We start from the raw sequence: 6,589 nt of genomic DNA, 5'->3' as shown, positions 1-6,589 counted from the left end.
AAACAAGTCCAAGCCCATAAAAACAAAAGAAAACCGGTCCAAGCCCACTTAGAATGGCGCTTAGCGGTATTTTACCGCTGAGCGATAATACCGCATGATCCATTTTGCCCCCAGCTGCTGTTTTTGCCCCTCAGCGGTGATTTTTGCACCCGAAAAGTGCCGCTCAGCGGTATTTTACCGCTCAGCGCCACTCGGTCACACGTTTTCTGCGTTCTGGTTGGTTTTTCAGCATTCTGGTTGACTGGTTGACTTTTCTGGTTGACTGGTTGACTTTTCTGGTTGACTGGTTGACTTTTCTGGTTTCTGGTTGACTTTTCAGCACTCCAATCATTCCGTATTTCAATTCTTCTTTCAAATCATTCAATTAGCCTACAAAATCAAGGGAATCTTGTATAAAACCATTAAATTCACTTTCAACTCTCTTATTCTCAAAACTAAAGCAAAAATATGATTTCAAGCTAGTTTCTAAGTCTTAAAGGTTGCTTTTGGTATCAAATTTAAGCATAAAAATAACGGTTTTTCAACCGTTATCAGTCAATTGGCTAAGAAATTGGAAGAGATGCCTGACCGGAGTTTTAGGGCTAAAACTGAAGTTAACCCTAAAGAGGAGTGCAATGCCATTATGACTAGAAGTGGCAAGATTTTAGATGAGAGAAAAGATGAGAGAAGAGAGAAAGTTGAGTTGAGTAAAAAAGAAGAGAATGAAGAGAGAAGATGTGAGGTTGAGAGAAAAGAAAAGGAGAAATATGAAGGAGAGAAAAAGAAAGAAGAAGAGATTGAGAGAAAAGAAAAGAAGAGAAAAGAAAAGGAGAGAGAGAAAAAAATATTGGAGAAGCCCCTTCCTTATCCGAAAAGCTTTTCAAAGGTTGAAAAAGGGAAGCAATATGAGCGTTTCATGGAGATCTTCAAGCAATTGGAGATTACTATGCCCTTGACCGAAGCACTGCAACAAATCCCTGCTTATGCGAAGCACATGAAGCAATTCCTCAAAAAGAAGAAATATCTAGATGAGGAAACAATTGAAGTGTAGGGTAATTGCAGTGCCATATTGCAGAAGACGCTACCTCCCAAATTCAAAGATTTGGGGAGTTTCACCATCCCTTGCATCATTGGGGATCATGATATTGAGAAGGTTCTAGTTGACTTAGGGGCTAGCATCAATTTGATGCCCTTATCTATGCTAAAAAAGATTGGTGGTTTTGAGGTCAAATATACAAGAATGACCTTGCAAATGGCAGATAGATCCATCAGGCATCCTTATGGGTGTAGTGGAAGATGTGGTGGTTAAAATTGATAAGCTCCAATTCCCTGTTGATTTTGTTGTAATGGACATGGGCGAAGAGGTAGAGATGCCCCTCATTCTTGGAAAACCCTTTATGAAGACAACCAAAGTTTTCATTCATGTGGATGAGGGAACTGTGCAATTGAAAGACCAAGATGAAGAGATAACTTTTAATGTCTTTGATAAGGTGCAACCAATACAGGTAACAAACACTAGTCCTAAAGCTAAAGACGAAGTTCTATCATTGACTAGTCTACTTGATAAAGTTGTCAAGCCAGTCAAGAGGAATCGTAGTTGTTGCTTTCCAAGGCTAAAGGAAGATTATGGAGATAAGGAAGAAAAACTTGTTCACCATGGTTCTATGATGGAAAATAATGAACCCTACCTTGGCAAACCAGTGAAATTCAAGAACAGGTTATGGGTTATCAAGGATATAAAGGCAAATGGAGTTCTTGAGATTGAGGCTCCTTACTCTAGAAGAGTCAAGTTGGTGACAAGAAAGATGTTGAAATTATGTTGGTGTCATGAATGGAAGAAGCACATCCACATTGAAAATCAAACTTGAGCTTTATTGGGTCAAGTTAGTGACGTTAAAGAAGCACTTACTAGGAGGCAACCCAACTTTCTAAACCTATCTTTTTAATTTATGTTTGTTTTTCTGTTTTTAGTATAGGATTTGATGTACTTGACTTAAAACTTTATCTGTGATGCAATGGTTTGATGATGATGATGTTTGTGATGAGTGTTGCTCTATGATGCTGATTATATTAATTGATGTTGAGATGATGCATGATGCTGATATACAGGTGGTTGCTCATAATATTGTGAGACAGATGCATGATGATTTTTTATTGTGTTACTGAGCAGGATGTTTATCTAAATTTTGGAACTTGCATTAGGCTTTGTGAGGATTGAACTCCAGAGTTTTTGTGAATGATTGCTATTACTTTGAAAGCATGAATGACCCAGGTTTCTATGATTGAATCACTTGCTTGTATGTGTCATATGATCAAGGCCATTTATTGTTATCCCTTTTCAGCCAATGTATGATTTTAGCCCAACAAAAGAGAGCACAATGTGTTCTACCTTTTGAACTTTTAGCCTTGAATATGATATGAAAACCCTTTTTGAAATTTTTTACCTTGAGTTGAGTTGAGAATATTTGTGTGGTATTGATAAAGGTTCAAGTTTGGGGTTGTTGGGAAGTTTGAAAAGGAAAAATAAAAAGAAGAAGCATTGAGCTAAGTATTAAGCAAATGAAAAGCAAAAGAAAAAGGAAAGAAAAGAAAGAAAAGAAAAGCTCAATGCAAGGAAAAGTTGAGAATAAGTAAGAATGGTTGTGTTTAAATGATGAAAGTATGAATGACTCTGGATTTTGTGATCCAAAAAAACTAATTTTCTTCTTAGCCCAACCACATTAAAAGCCATAAAAAAGCCCTTGTGATGATACTTGCTTGAGAGTCTGATTGATTACGGTTAAATGAAAGGCAAAGTTGATTTATGTGACATTATGATAGTGGAGTGAGTGAGTTACCTCTATAAACACGTGTTTGAGAGAAACACTTTTTCGTGGTGAGGAATAGTTCCATGTATGCATGATTTCATCTTTGCTTGGTTGATCATTCATAGGCACATATCATCTGTTTAATATGTTGTGATTATATGAGTACCACAATGAGCTTAATTGAATCAAGGCATGTATTCATCTTGACTGATATTCTTTTTAATAAGCTGATATGAGCAATTACTTGTCTTGAAAGAAAATGTTTTGAAATGTGTTGAAGCCATTGTATTGATTTTTGTGAAAAGCTAAGTTACATTTTATTTTGCTTGAGGACAAGCAAATTTCTAAGTTTGGAGTTGTGATAACGGTTGAAAATATCGTTATCTATGATATAGTTTTGATACTAAATGCACCATTTTTGACTTAGAAACTTGTTTTAACTCATGTTTTTGCTTTAGTTTTGTGAATAAGAGAGTTGACGTTATACTTGATGATTTTATCACTAAATTCCCTTGATTTTGTAGGGTATTGGAATTATTTGAAAGAAGAGTTAAAGTACCAAGTTGGAATGCAGAAAAGTCAACCAAAATGCAGAAAAGTCAACCAGTAACCAAAGTGCAGAAAAGTCAACTAGAGTGCAGAAAAAGTAGTGCTGAGCGCTAGTTTTGGGACGCTGAGCGCCAATTACTGTTGTTTCACGCTTGAGCGCCACCGCTGAGTGTCAGTTTAGTGCCGCAGCTATCGCTAAGCACCCTTTTGGGGCACTGAGCGCTGACGACGTGGGCTTAGGCCTGTTTTCTGATATTTTTATGAACTATTTAAGGTTTTGGACGACCTAGGGTTCATATCTTTTGACAAAAGGAGGTGCAGAAACACTCTTTTCATCCCTCGGAGGAGGATTTTGGATGTGAAAGCTCTGATCTTCAACTTTTAGGATTTTATCTTTCATTCTTTTCCATATTTTCATCTAGTTTCACCATATCTATGGTGAACTAAACCTTCATTGTTGTTGGGGAAACGATGTAATCCTTTGAAACTCTCATGTATTGAATTGATTTATATTATAAATGTTTTACTTCCACTAGTGCAGAAAGGACTTTAGACGTTTGCTACTTTTTGCTTTTAACGTCTGATCTTTGTTCGACGTCTATATGGGTGACGTTAATGAGACATTGGACCCTTTAGGTTAGACGTCTCTATAGACGTCGGACTTATAGTCAGACATCTATATAGACGTCCGATCCATACAGGTCAGACGTCTTTGAGGTTGCTCCTGACTCATGGTGATTCGAGTTTACAACTTTATATTTTAGTTGAAGAGAATGTATTATACATTTTTTTTATTGGATGGTTTTAAAAACGTAGTGGAGGAAATTGTAGGACTACAAAACGTAAGAAGTCGCTGCCAAAGAACGCCACCCAAGGACACGAGAATAACTGCACCAAAACCCAATGAAAATGCATTTGAATCGGTTCAAATGAAAGATAATGCATTAAAGAGTGATGTAATCAGAGTAAAATTAATTTAAAACGGTGCAAAAGTGAGAAAACGAACCTGAAAAGCGTAACCTGTAGAGAGAAAACGCGACGAAGATGATGAACAATGAGTGCATGTAACGACTGTCTCGCGTAAAAACCAAGTTCTTGAATCCTGGATAAATTAAAAAATATATTTGAAACAAAGTTAGATAGCCATAAATTTTCAGTAACAGAAACATTATCATACACTTAATTTAAGGCCAAAATTGGAAATTATGCTTGTACAACAAGTCTGCATTATGGAGAAACAGAAATATTAGAACAATATTAGTGGTAAAAGAAGGTATTAGGACTTGACAAAAGACCTTATTGAGAAAAGAATAACAAAAGACTAACTCACATTTAATAAAAATAAATAAATTTTTGAAGCTATTCTTGGAATAATTTTATCCATATTTCAATTTTAGTATTAAACTAATACGTGCATAATTAAAATTTTAATACTGCACATAAGTAATGATATCAGACACTTCTTAACATTTTAATACGTGCATAATTAAATGTGAATCACGCTTTTAAAGACTGAACGAATAATTTAATCAAACAAAAACTAAAAGAAGTCCTGTTATGGCATATTGTAGTTTGATGATTTAGAATTGTGAGAAATAATATTTTGTTTATGGCTCATAAAACTAATCGGAGATCAAAGAAAGATTGTAGCTATCATATTGTTCTTAATTACAACAAAACAGTGATTATCATTCTCTGTTGTTCTGTCATACATTAAAACAGGTTGCCATAGTAAAGAAGATTCAAGGTTTTATTTACTATCCAAGAATGAGGAATTTTCAAAATTAAACAGATTATAATTTTGCAGACTATGAGACTGAGTGATATAATTAATAAGTAAAGCATTTGTAAATCAATACAGTAGGAAGTAAAAGCTTCTCATAGCTCTTGCTCTCATACTCCTCAAATTATTAATGAGGTAGATGTAGATGAAGTTCAAACCTTAAGATTAAGCTCGTTATACAAGGCCTTTACTTTAGCAACATTTTCTGGATCTGCACTCCCATAGTTGTCCTGCAAACCGCAAAAATTAGTGATTTAGTGCAGTGTTATCACAGACAAGTGCGAGATATATTAAGATGATCACTTACGTATAGAACTTTCTTTTCTTTTGTTGCTCATTGCTAAGCTTCAAAGCTTTCGCAACTAACCAAGAGCATTTAAAATCTTCAATATCTGTACCTATCTAGTCCCATAGATAACTAGAATGAGATCAAAGAGAACTATGTTTCCAGTATCCATTAATTATCCAGGATTCTCACCTTTCCAATAGTATCAGGATCCCCAAAGCAATCCAAATAATCATCCTAAAATTAGAGGGGGAAGGGGAAGGGAAAAGATACGTCAAAATACGATTTTTAATGAAATATTTTAAGCTGATAGTGAAAGTATACACTAGACAGACATCATTCTAGAGTCTAAATGGTCTTAAGAGAAGCGACCAAAACTATACTAGCAAAGTATTACCGGTACTTGAAAGTAGGTTCCCATCTCAACAAGAATGTTCTTCACATCAACATGGTTTTCCAGATTCTCACCCGCCATGAGCAATGCACATGCAACCTGTGTAAGAAGGAACTAGGAAAAGCCAGCAGTTATCTCTCTTCTGGTGTCAGCTTCCAGTCAGGTTTTACGGAACACACTTGATTACACTCTATAGAAAGGACGTGATTTGCTCTATGGCAGAAGAATTTATACTTTTTTTTCTTATAGTTGTTTTAGTCACATTTACATGGTTATGACTTTTTCATGTAGTTTTTTCTTTTGAAAAAAAAAGAAGTAATGTCCTGCCTTTGATTGATGTTTTTGGTATTATTATTTTATTTTTGCGGAGTCCATTTGAAAACAATGGACGTAAAAAATTCTGAAGTTGGGTATTCAAAATAGTGTTTGGCATTTTCTTTTGACATTGATATGTGCATGTTTGAATTTACAAAAAAGTTGAAAGTGGTAAGGGTTTAAAAGATTTAAAGGACATTGGGATAACCACGTTGGCGTGTAATATGTGAATATGAGATACAACACATCAAAATGAGTATGGAGATATGGATCCATGAATGTCAAAGCTGCCCCAGTTTTGAGGCATGGGTTTTGTTCAAGATAAGGAATGGGTATGGAAAGGATTTATCGAAAAAAGATTGCCCCAATTGGTTTGATTTTCTTTTGCATGCTTTTGGTTAGTTAGGGAGTTCCCAAATAGCATAAGCGAGAATAACTTTGGCAAGACCAATATGCTATAGTTTGTGGGTAGTAAT

General features: G+C 35.3%; 1 long non-coding RNA gene across 2 annotated transcripts; it reads right to left on the bottom strand.

Annotated features, from left to right (window-relative positions):
* Positions 1-5,165: 5,165 nt before the first annotated feature.
* On the bottom strand, positions 5,166-6,062 carry LOC128194807 (uncharacterized). Of its 2 annotated transcripts, none has more exons than XR_008246188.1 (3): positions 5,802-6,062; positions 5,597-5,641; positions 5,166-5,348 (listed from the first exon to the last, which is right to left on the bottom strand). It is a non-coding gene; the product is annotated as an uncharacterized LOC128194807 (long non-coding RNA). The 2 variants fall into 2 exon arrangements; XR_008246187.1 differs by lacking the exon at positions 5,166-5,348 and adding an exon at positions 5,440-5,520.
* Positions 6,063-6,589: the final 527 nt, after the last annotated feature.

The sequence above is a fragment of the Vigna angularis genome, chromosome 11 (assembly GCF_016808095.1).
Source record: "Vigna angularis cultivar LongXiaoDou No.4 chromosome 11, ASM1680809v1, whole genome shotgun sequence".
In the NCBI taxonomy this organism is placed as follows: domain Eukaryota; kingdom Viridiplantae; phylum Streptophyta; class Magnoliopsida; order Fabales; family Fabaceae; genus Vigna; species Vigna angularis.
The sequence above is the reverse complement of the archived record's forward strand: the minus strand, read 5'-3'. Positions and strand labels throughout refer to the sequence as shown.